Source organism: Somniosus microcephalus, chromosome 3 (genome assembly GCF_052327205.1).
Source record: "Somniosus microcephalus isolate GS21.2 chromosome 3, FLI_Smic_1.0, whole genome shotgun sequence".
NCBI classification, from domain to species: Eukaryota; Metazoa; Chordata; class Chondrichthyes; order Squaliformes; family Somniosidae; genus Somniosus; species Somniosus microcephalus.
In genome coordinates, this window is record NC_140989.1 from 57,650,241 (window position 1) to 57,662,399 (window position 12,159).

The window sequence follows — 12,159 nt, forward strand, 5'->3', positions numbered from 1 at the left end:
AACTTTGTAAGATTGAAGACTGTGGTGGTGGTGGGGTTTTTTTTAACTACCAGCAGGTTTCTGGTGGGAAACCATTATTTCAGTTAGTTTCCCACCCGTCTGTGATAGTATGAGGCTACGGCAATTTTCACTGTCCAAGTGCTGGTCCACTTCCTGTCTTGAATGAGTGTGAAGTGGGCAGAAGTGACTGCCAGCCTCCAGAAAATTACTGGCACTCAGGTAAGTGAGGTGAAGTGGGATATCGTAGTAGGGAAGTGAGGGGGGCTGTGGGGCAGGGAAGGCCTAAACCCTCTTTGTGTGGCCCGGAGGAACACTCCTGCTTTTCCTAGCTCCACAAAGGAAAGTAAACAAATTTACATGGAGGGTCTCTTCAGTTTTCTGATCCTCTTCACACTAGCCTCCACCTGGCAGGACTGCTCAGGCCGAAGTTAAAATTGATGTTGGAGCCCGATAACGTCATCAGACAATGATTAGCATATGTGAATGAGGTCTCCATCGGCTTTGGGCAGGTGGCTTAGCCGCTTGTCCAGAAGTGGCCGTTAAAATCGACTCTCTGGCAGCTAAGTATCTTGGAGCAATTTAACTGCCCACCCGTCCAGTTTCTGCCAGGCGGGTAGGGTTAAAATCATCCCATGTCTCATTTGGGAGCTTAAATTTCTCGGATAAAAAACTAGTTAATGCGTTCACATAAAATTCTTTCGTAAACCATTTTTAAAGTATCATTAACCTGTAAGATGGCATTAAAATAATGCAAATAATCAAATTTATTTGAAATGTCTTAACAATTACAATAAATTATTGCACAGAGCAATTTCATGCAATACATTAGGCAATGCACTACTAGAGGTGGCAGGTAAATTACACTTAAAATTAAAGTTTATTTTAAGTATTCTTTTGGTTTGAAAGAAAGACTTGCATTTATATAGCGCCTTTCACAACCTCAGGACATCCCAAAACACTTTACAGCCAATGACGTACTTTTGAAGTGTAGTCGCTGTTGTAATGTAGGAAACGCGGCAGCCAATTGCACGCAGCAAGCTCCCACAAACAGCAATGTGATAATGACCAGATAATCTGTTTTTGTTTATGTTGATTGAGGGATAAACATTGGCCAGGACATCGGGGATAACTCCCCGGCTCTTCTTCAAAATAGTGCCATGCGATCTTTTATGTCCACCTGAGAGAGCAGACGGAGCCTCGGATTAACATCTCATCCAAAAGGCGGCACCTCCGACAGTGCAGCACTCCATCAGTACTGCACTGGAGTGTCAGCCTAGATTTTTGTGCTAAAGTCTCTGGAGTGGGACTATGAAACCACAACCTTCTGACTGAGGCGAGAGTGCTACCCACTGAGTCGCGGCTGACAATTTTGTTATAGAAAAGGTAAAAGGCTGTCGTTGGTATTTTTAAATCAAAACAGAAAATGCTGGAAATGCAATATTGTTACAGACTTTTGAGTATGGTGAATACTTTTATGACTATTATATGCCCTATTGGTATTCTATTCACTATCTCTGTCAGTTTTCCTTTGCATTATGCAACGTTCACCATAAAATGTTTTATACTGTGTGCTGGTAGTGCGTGTACGCCTTTAAAAAAAAACACTTTCACTACTCCCAGATTCTTGCAATTTCTCAGACCTTTCTCTAGACATCAATTCCACCTGGATATTGGGGGGGTGGGGGGGGGGGAATAGAGACAGAGTCAGCAAGTGGCTGGCTGCAATTACTCAGCATGCACCTTCAGCTCGCTCCGCCCCACCCTGCTTCCCATTGGCTCTCAGGTTGCCATGGGTCTCGGGTCGGGTCCCTCGCAATTGGTCGGGTGGCGCCGTCCATCATTCGTCGTCATGGAGTTTCTGCCAGCAGGTTAGGGGGTGTCCTGCGTTTACCAATCCTTTCACCCGCTGCCAATGCTTTCGGTCACCATTAGCCGCCCGGGGAACGGAGTGAGAGCAGCGGCCTAGGCAGGCACTGCCGCCCCCGCGGCCTTCTCCCCTCAGATACCGCCAGCACCGGTAACCGGCCGCCGCCGAGTTGGCTTTCCTCCCTCCCTTAACCGCAGTTTGAGCCCAGTCTGTTTCATTTCTTGAAAAAAAATTTTTTTCCTTTTTTTAACATTTTTTTTTGCTGCGTTGCGGGTTGAGATGTTTCTGAAAGCGAGCCGTTTGCGGGGGAGTTGAGGTAAGTGAAACAATCGGTGCGTTTAGTCGTTTTCTCCCGACAAAGGCGAGAGTCGGGAGGGAGGGACTAGGGCATCTTCTAATAAAAATAATCTTAAACACCTAATATAACATTTAAAAAATGTGTGTTTTCAAAAGAATATCTCTGGATTGGCAATTCCCAGAATGTGTGCTCCATTTTTTGTGTGGACCCCGCCGATATTTTTTGGGGGGAGTGGAAGGAATCGGATCTTCATTGGTGAACTCAGTCCTGCCCTCTCATCTCTCCCCCCTCCCTTGGTTAAAGGCTCTGATTGTGCCAGCAGGAAACTTCTGTTACAGGCAGGGCATACCAGCACTTTGCTGAAATATTTATTTCATGTATGTAGCTAACCGTTATTATATCTCCTTGAGCATGCTTTGTAAGTTTTTTTAAGTGAAAGTGCTGCAAACTCCATGTATATCTTTAATAATATAACTGTCACCCATCCCCCTCCAAAACTGTGCTCGCAGGTGTGCCAGATGGTGCATGGGCAAGGGAAGAGTCAATAAATAGTCTCTTTGCCATCCCATTTTTGGTTTTTTTCTTTGATACTTTTTTGTGATTAGGCAGATGACTGAAACTATCTTGTTAGGTTTTTCATTGTATGATCGACTTCTATAATTGCTTTGAATAAAAACACAAGATAAGCAAGTTGAGAAGTCACTGGTTTTCACTTTGTGATTTATAATTTTTCCCAGACTATAGAATGTGACTGAGAATAAATCTAATTTAACTAGGTCAAGTTCATTTCCTTTGCTTTCTTGGTCAAGTCATCAAAAAAGAATTTTACATATGACTAGCCAACAACAGGAACTGTGATTGTGTTTCTCAGTGTAAATAGATTTACTGCTTAAATTTGCTCTTAGTCAGTTTCCTGTCATTTCAATCTTTTTGAATGTGTGGGCTGAAATATAGTGTGTGTGCACTTGACTCGGTTGCGATTGTGTTAGAAATAAGCTTGTTCACGTTTTGCCTTTTTAATTGTGTCTTGTGATCTGTCAGACTGAGTTTTTAAGTGCATGGTTGATAAGACTTCTAGTGCTTGGTTTTAAGAATTTTGCAAATTATGAATACTCTGATTCAGGGCATTTGAAATTATCCTTAAACTAAAGTGAAAATTAGTGTCTTTGTAACTAAAGTATTGTAGCAAAACATGTATTTTCTAATTTGGTTATGAAACTTGTCATGTTTATATAACCCCTTTTTAACAATGCAGTATCATGAGGTGCTTCAGAAAAATAAACAAAACTGTATTTAAAAAAAATAAAATAAAGTTGTCTTCAGCCTTTGCTTGCTATGAGACATGGCAAATAACTCATGGTTGGATTGGTAAATAGTGTGAATTTCAGCTTGTAATTGAGATATTTTTATTTCTCTTATCTGATGTCTGCGCAAAGTATATATAACCTCCAAAAATGTGGGAGGAATCTAGAAAATTATTGCCACAATTCCTAGATGCCTTGCCCAATTAAATGTTTAAATTCAACTGTGACTGGAATGGCATTTCTCCAGGAAGCTACTAGAAGTCTTCTCCATTGTAAATCATAAGAAAGAACAAACTTTCATATTTATATAGCACCTTTCACAACCTCGAGGCATCCTTTTAAGTGTAGCCACTTGTAATGTAGGAAGCGTGGTAGTCAGTTTGTACACAGCAAGCTCCAACAAACGGCAATAAAATAAATGACCAGATCATTTATTTTAGTAATGTTGGTCAGGACACTGGGATCTTTTACATCCATCTGAGGGGGCAGACAGGGCCTCTGTTTAATGTTTCATCTAATAGACTGCCCCTCTGACAGTGCAGCACTCTCTCAGTACGGCACTGGAATGTCAGCCTGGATTATGTGCTCAAGTTTCTGGAGTGGGACTTGAACCTTGTGACTCAAAGACAAGAGTGATACGACTGAGCCAAGGCTAATACTGAAATAGGACCTGAATGGAAAGAGATGGATGGGCTGAATGGCCTCATTTCTACATTCTTTTGTTCTTTGTGGCAATAATTCATTGAATTAAAAATGCCTTGCCCATTTACAATACAACAATTAAATTATCGGCACTTGAGCATGTTGCAGTATTACTGGATCCTCTGAGGACCAAGACGTCTGTTTTCCTGGCATACAACAGGAGAGGAATCTTTGTGTTTAGTTTAAGGCAGTGTCTTGGATCTCTTCTCTCAAATTTGAAAAATGCTCCCAGCTTAAAATTGGACCTCATCTGAATGCTCTAATCTATTTCCAAGTTCTAAGAGAACTTGATGGTCAAACGTTCAACAGTAATCCTAGCCATATTTTTGTAATTTCATAACCAGAACCAACAACAACTTGTATTTATATAGCGTCTTTAACATATAAAATGTCCCAAGGCGCTACACAGGAGTATTATAAGATGCAAAATTTCACACCGAGCCACATGAGGAGAAATTAGGGCAGATGACCAAAAGCTTAGTCAAAGAGGTACATTTTAAGGAGCGTCTTAAAGGAGGAAGGACAGGTAGCGAGGCGGAGAGGTTTAGGCAGGGCATTCTAGAGCTTGGGACCCAGGCAACAGAAGGCACTGCCACCAGTGGCTGAGCAATTTATAATCAGGGATGCTCAAAAGGGCAGATATCTCGGGTGGTGGGGGGAGGGGGGGGATGGGCTGGAGGAGATTAGGGAGGAGCGAGGCCATGGAAGGATTTGAAAACGAGGATGAGAATTTTGAAATCGAGGCATTACTTAACTGGGAGCCAATGTAGGTCAGCGAGCACAGGGGTGATGGGTGAAGGGACTTGGTGCGAGTTAGGACACGGGCAGCCGAGTTTTGGATGACTTCAAGTTTACATAGGGTAGAATGTGGGAGGCCAGCCAGGAGTGCGTTGGAATAGTCAAGTCTAAAGGTAACAGGCATGGTTGGGGGTTTCAGTAGCAGATGAGCTGAGGCAGGGCAGAGATGGGCGATGTTATGGAGGTGGAAATAGGCGGTCTTAGTTAGGCTGCGGATATGTGGTCGGAAGCTCATTTCAGGGCCCAATATGACACCAAGGTTGCAAACATTGTGGTTCAGCCTCAGACAGATGTTAGGAAGAGGGAAAGGAGTTTGTGGCGGGAACCGAAAACAATGGCTTTGGTCTTTCCAATATTTAATTGGAGAAAATTTCTGCTTATCCAGAACTGGATGTCGGACAAGCAGTCTGACAACTTGGAGACCGTGGAGGGGTTTGAGAAAAGTGGTGGTGAAGTAGAGCTCGGTGTCGTCAGCATACATGTGGCAACTGACCAGAAACTTAACTGGACCAGCCACATAAATACTGTGGCAACAAGAGCAGGTCGGAGGCTAGGTATTCTGCGGCGAGTGTCTCGCCTCCTGACTCCCCAAAGCCTTTCCACCATGTACAAGGCACAAGTAAGGAGTGTGATGGAATACTCTCCACTTGCCTGGATGAGTGCAGCTCCAACAACGCTCAAGAAGCTTGACACCATTCAGGACAAAGCAACCCACTTGATTGGCACCCCATCCACTACCTTAAACATTCACTCCCTCCACCATCAGCGCACCGTGGCTGCAGTGTGTACCATCCACAAGATGCACTGCAGCAATTCGCCAAGGCTTCTTCGGCAGCACCTCCCAAACCCGCAACCTCTTCCAGCTAGAAGGACAAGGGCAGCAGGCACATGGGAATGCCACCACCTCCAAGTTCCCCTCTAGAGAATAGAAACAGGGCCTTATCTTTGCATTCCAGAATGATTCTGGAATAGTGAATAGGATTGGTAGTCGAGAGCAGGACCTGATGATGCTTTGTGGTCCAGCCAGATCTGGCGGCGAATGGTTAAACCAGTTGTCCGCCATATCAGTTCAAGTCTGCGTGGTTGAGCAGACTAGTAGCTGCAGAAATGTCGTGGTGAATGGAGGGCCAAAGGCTGGACCGTTGGGATTTCATAAGTGCAGTTGTAAGAGTTGGGAGTTTTTTTTCCTGAGGCGGACACAGAAGGAAGTGGAGTGGGGGGCGGGGGTCTGGAAGGATGATATGGGTGGAGAGTAATATGAGGAAGTGGTCAGAGATGGCTTTATGTGCGATTGACATGATGGGAGTAGCAAGGCCACGAGAGATGGCAAGGTCGAGGGGAAGGCTGTGAACATGGGTTGGAGAATTTACTTGGAGGAAGAGATTAAGGGAGGATAGGAGGCTAGTGAATTGAGATAGAGGTTGAAATTACTTGATGAGAAGTCGCTCTGTGCAGTGGCTGAGGGAGGAAAGCAGTGAAGATATCGCGGTAATTTTTATGGTACTTGGGTGGGCGGTAGAGAACAAAATGTTTAAACAAGATAAGATGCTCAAAGGAGAAGGTGGTGCTGGAGGAGTAGGGGGACGGACCAAGGTGTGATTTGGTGATGAGAGCCACACCACCAAGGTGGTCTGGGCGGCGCAACTGGTGGAAGGTATAGCCAGGTGGGGAGGCTTCATTTTAAGGGTAAGATGTCATCACCCCTTAGCCAATTTTCTGTCGGGGCCATGATGTCAGTGCAATCATCCACGATAAGGTCATGGATGGCAACAGCCTTGTTCACAAGTAAACAGACATTCTGGAGGGAGATGCGGAGGAGGTCGGTGATGGCTGACCCACTGCCAGCATCCACTGGATCCACGCTGGGAGGGGTGAGTTGGACGGGGAGGAGATTGGCAAGATTAGCCCCCACTGGGTGGGAAGGTCAGCGAGAGGGGAGGATGGGACAGTTGGGGTTGCTGCTCGTGAGGAGGCAGCGACGAGTGCCTCGATGGGCCTTTTGTAGGATGCCAAGAGAGGCACAGAGGGAAGCTGTGGGCTTATCTAAGAGGGAGTCAAGCCTGGGACGATGGCAGGAGAGTAGGAAGGTTGGAGAGAAATGAAGGATTGGAGTAGGGATTTCAGAGGAGAGAAGCGAGATGAAAGGCATGACGACAGGAGAACCATCCCCTAAATCCTCAGTGATTCCAGGACTAAACTTATCTTTTGAACAAAGTTTGTGTGAAATAACCCGCATTAGTTGCTTAAAGTCAACTTGAGAAATTTGCTATTCATACCCTTTCAATTAATCATTCAGAATGATTTAATTATTTTTTTGAAGTGCCTTATCTTAAACCATGCATCGGGCAAACTTCTCAATCAAATTATTAAGCCTGATGGGGTGGGAAAAGCTGAATACATCAGTAGAAATTCAATCATTACCCTAATTCTGCTCAGCAATAATTCATTTAAACTCTTAATTTAACTTTATTGGGAAGAGGTGTGGCATCGTGGCAAAGCCTGATCCTGCCCTTCTCTGGTGCCCACAGACAGACAAAGCACCTTGGAATGTTTTACTACATTAAAGGTGCTATATAAATACAAGTTGTTGTATTACCAGCAGGGGAAGTTGGATAGTGATCAGGAATGGGAATCCTAGCCAAAGAGTGTTAGGGCAGCACAATGGCCTCGACTAAGATGAACTAACTCAATTCTGTGACTTTCCTGGTCTGTATGGCGCGCAGCTACTTGTTCCCCATCCCCTTTCTCCCTAGCCTAGCAAAATTTAATTTGTTGTAGTATTTGATAAGGACATAAGAATTAGGAGCAGGAGTAGGCTATATGACCCTTTGAGCCTGCTCTGCCATTCAATAAGATGATGGCCGATCTTCGACCTCAACTCCACTTTCCTGCCCGATCCCTATATGCCTTGATTCCCCTCGAGTCCAAAAATCTATCTACAGGTAACTCTTTGGTATCCGGGACCAGGATGGTGCCGGTTGATTAAAAATTCCGGATGAGGGAGAGGGTTATCTACTGAGGCTATTTTTAACAAATAAAAAAATCAAGAAATGTGCAGTATACAGTTGTTGAGTACTCGCTTACAGAATGTAGTGTTAAATGGATGGTGGAAGATGCTTGATTAATTACAGTACTGCCAGTTGAGGGTAATCCATAACTCTTTAATTACTTAACAATGGCAGATCGGAAGAGACTACCGGCAGCGCGGGAGAGTCAGACTCCTGTTATAGAGGTGTTCGGACATCCGACAGAGCCAAGAAGCCGAGTAGTGGCAGTTTGGAGAACTACCCCCACTGACTAACTCGGCCACTGCGGGAGACTCGGACTCAGCAACATTTCCGGTTGTTTTCAGAGTATGAATTTTGCCGGTTAATATAGAATTCTGGATATTTAGGTGCCGTTTAAACGAGAGTTTCCTGTATTTGATGTGGTAGATCATTTGAGAAGAATTTGCTTCCCTTTGTGATGTGCCTTTAACAGTAAGAAATGGAGGGCCTAGTGGCAGGTGGACTTGGAAAGCAGGTGACAGTCTATTTCCAGTCCCTTTTTTATTCATTTGTTCTTGGAATGTGGGTGACACTGGTAGTTAGTAATGGTGCTCCCACAATGGTGTTTGAGTATTGACCCAAGTGATGAAGGAATGATGTTTTCTGTTCTATTCCAGGTGGTGTGTTACTTCGTGGGGATCTTGCAGGAGTGTTCTTTAGACATTGCTGCTCTTGTCCACCTCAATAATGGAGGTTGTGGGGTGGGGGTGATAAAATAAAATAGGCAAGTTGCTGCACTACAGCCTGTAGATGGTGTATCTTCTTCTTAGGCAGTCCCTTGGAACCGAGGATGACTTGCTTCCACACTAAAAATGAGTTCTCAGGTGACTGATGAGTCCAATGCGGGACCTACAGTCTCTGTCACGGGTGGGGCAGACGGTGGTTGAAGGGGCGGGTGGGTGGGGTGCTTGGGTTGACGTGCGCTCCTTCCGCTGTTTGCGCTTGGCTTCCGCTTCTTCCCAGTGAAGAGACTTGAGGTGTTCGGCACCTTCCAGGATGCTTCTCCTCCACTTTGTGCGGTCTTGGGCCAGGAATTCCCAGGTGTCGGTGGGGATATTGCACTTTTTCAAGGAGGCTTACAAGATGGTGTATATATTGCAGCCACTGTGCACTAATGGTGCAGGGGTGGTGATCAAGCAAACTGCTCTGTCCTGGATGCTGCCGAGATTCTTGGGTGATGTTGTGGCTGCGTATTCCATCACATGGTGGTTCCATTGACGGTTGATGGAGGTGGTCGGGCTTTTTCTTGTTGGAAATAGTCTTTGCCTAGCACTTGTGGCACACATGTTGCCTGTCACTCGACATCCTCCAGGCTTGAGCTGACCTGTTCCTATTGTAGGCTAGCATGGGCTGCTTCATTATTGGAGGAGCAGTGAATGGAGCTGAATACTGCAGAATTCTCAGAGAAAAGCCATGCTCTTAACCTTTTATGGCAGGCAGGCCATTAATGAAGCAGCCAAAAATGATTGGGCCACACCCATTGTCCTGAGGAGCTCCTGCAGTGATGTCCTGGGGCTGCAATGATTGCCCCCCCCCCCCCCTCCCAACAAGATGTTGATTCATTTCACCGTACTGTAGAAAGTTTACCAGTTTATTCAGGAAGATACTCGAGGCTTTAAACTGATCACAACACCTACACTTACTGAGTTGGTTTATTACTAACAGTGACTCAAAATATTGTTTGTATGCTTTGTACCATCAATGATAAGGATTGTTAAATTTATAATTCCCTTTCCTTAAACTTAATTTATTTTGGATGCACTTGCGTTTTGCAGCAATGGTGAGCGTTCGATTTCTAGGAAGAAGTAACTCTAACTTCTAAATCCTCTTAATAGCTATGCAAAATATTCTATTCAGAGTTGTGAAGATTCTACACATGATCTATTAACATGGGATGTACAACCTTAAGGGTTAGTTGACTGGTTCTGTCTCACAACCAGTCAGCAAGCCATTGATTTAAGTTGCTTTTGTGTCAGGCAGAATCATGGTTAAACATCACATATAACTCGGTGATACTGCTACAAATTTGAGTTTTCTGGGGGGGGGGGGGGGGGAAATGCAGTATTTTTCTGCTGGAAAAAAATTTAAATGACCAGGTAGGAGTTATCTTGCTGCTCGTCGGGAGTTAACTCTGTGATTGAGTAGCTAAACCCATTGGCATAATATCTATTCAGCATCGATTTGTTTTGCTGCTGAAGTTGTTAGATTAACTGGTTTGTGTTCTCCTTTAGTGGGAGAAAGCTGCTTGGGAGCACCGGGTGAGTACCCAGCTCGTCAACTACCATTACTCTTTAAAAGTCTATTCTGCTGCACTCGCTGGCATTTTAATCAGCCGAGCAACTTTTAGCTCGGTAACATTTTAAACAGATCAGCAATAAACGGTTCAAAATCCCTTTGCATTGCTTAGCTGTGTATTTCATTCTCCTTCATGGACATTTGAAAATCTCACAGCTTGGACATTTAAATAAACATTGCAAGTTCAAAGAACTAACCAAGAAATTAATTTAAATGTAATATATACAAACAGACAATGCAGATTTTTTTTAAACTTGAATTGTAGTGTACTTTTTGTTCCTAATTTCAGAACTTCGAGGTTAATTACACACCCAGGAGTATATACTTGGGTTCTAATGCCATGGATCTATAAATCAGTCACAGAAATCCTTCTTAGGCAGTCCCTCGGAACCGAGGATGACTTGCTTCCACATTAAAAATGAGTTCGCAGGTGACTGAGTCCAATGCAGGACCTACAGTCTCTGTTACAGGTGAGGCAGATGATGGTTGACGGAGCAGGCGGGTGGGGTGCTTGGGTTGACGTGCGCTGCCTGCGCTTGCTCCCGGCGAAGAGACTCGAGGTGTTCGGCGCCTTCCCGGATACTTCTCCTCCACTTTGTGCTGTCTTGGGCCAGGGATTCCCAGGTGTCGATGGGGATGTTGCACTTTTTCAAGGAGGCTTTGAGGGTGTCCTTGAAGCGTTTCCTCTACCCACCTAGGGCTCTCTTGCCGTGTTGGAGCTCCGAGTAGAGCGCTTGTTTTGGGAGTCTTGTATCAGGCATGCGGACAATGTGACCCGTCCATCGGAGCTGATTGAGCATGGTCAAAACTTTGATGCTGGGGATGTTGGCCTGAGCAAGAACACGGACATTGGTGCGCCTATCCTGCCAATGGATTTGCAGGATCTTGCGGAGGCAGCGTTGGTGGTACCTCTCCAGTGCTTTGAGGTGCCTGCTGTACATGGTCCATGTCTCTGAAGCACACAGGAGGGCAGGTATCACTACTGCTCTGTAGACCATGAGCTTAGTGCCGGGTTTGAGGTCCTGGTCTTCAAACACACTCTTCCTCAAGCGACCGAAGGCTGCACTGAAGGCGGTGTTGGACATCGTCGTTGACAGTAGGCTCCTGAGGTATGGAAAGTGGTCCACGTTGTCCAAGGCCTTGTCATGGAATTTGATAATCGGGGGTCAATACTATGTGGTGGGGGCAGGTTGGTAGAGGACCTTTGTCTTACGGATGTTTAGTGTAAGGCCCATGCTCTCGTACGCTTCGGTGAAGGTGTTGACTGGTTTGGAGTTCGACCTCCGAGCGAACGCAGACGCAAGCGTTGTCTGCATACTGTAATTCGACGACCGAGGATGGGATGACCTTGGATCGGGACTGGAGGCGACGGAGGTTGAACAGTTTCCCGTTTGTTCTGTAAATTAAGCTCCACTCCAGTCGGGAGCTTACTGAGGGTGAGATGGAGCATTGCCACAAGGAAGATCGAGAAGAGCGTTGGTGCGATGATACAGCCTTGTTTGACCTCGGTTCGTAAGATCTCCTTAACCGTGACTCTGTCTTCGACGCGAGTGTCCTCAACTCCATCCCACAGCATGATACCCGCCACCATCTCCGCACAACCCCAGCCCGGCATGAGGTTGAAAAGTCCATCCGACAACTGAAGAACAAGGCCTCGGGAGCAGATGGAATCCCTGCCGAGGCACTAAAGCATGGCGGAGAAGCACTACTGGCGTGAATTCATGAACTAACTTCTCTTAACTGGAAGGAGGAGAGCATGCCAGGGGATCTCGGAGACGCCGTAATTGTGACCATCTTCAAGAAAGGTGACGAGTCCGATTTGCGGTAATTACAGAGGAGTTTCCCTGC

At 45.4% G+C, this 12,159-nt stretch overlaps 1 protein-coding gene across 3 annotated transcripts in view; it reads left to right on the forward strand.

Moving 5' to 3' along the window:
- Positions 1 to 1,834: 1,834 nt before the first annotated feature.
- LOC147121079 (suppressor of cytokine signaling 5-like) overlaps positions 1,835 to 12,159 on the forward strand; it is a 45,644-nt gene continuing 35,319 nt past the window's right edge. For all 3 annotated transcript variants that reach the window (XM_085980584.1, XM_085980587.1, XM_085980588.1), the window contains exon 1: positions 1,835 to 2,183. The gene's annotated coding sequence lies outside the window, so the exon portion shown is untranslated. The remainder of the gene's footprint in view (positions 2,184 to 12,159) is intronic.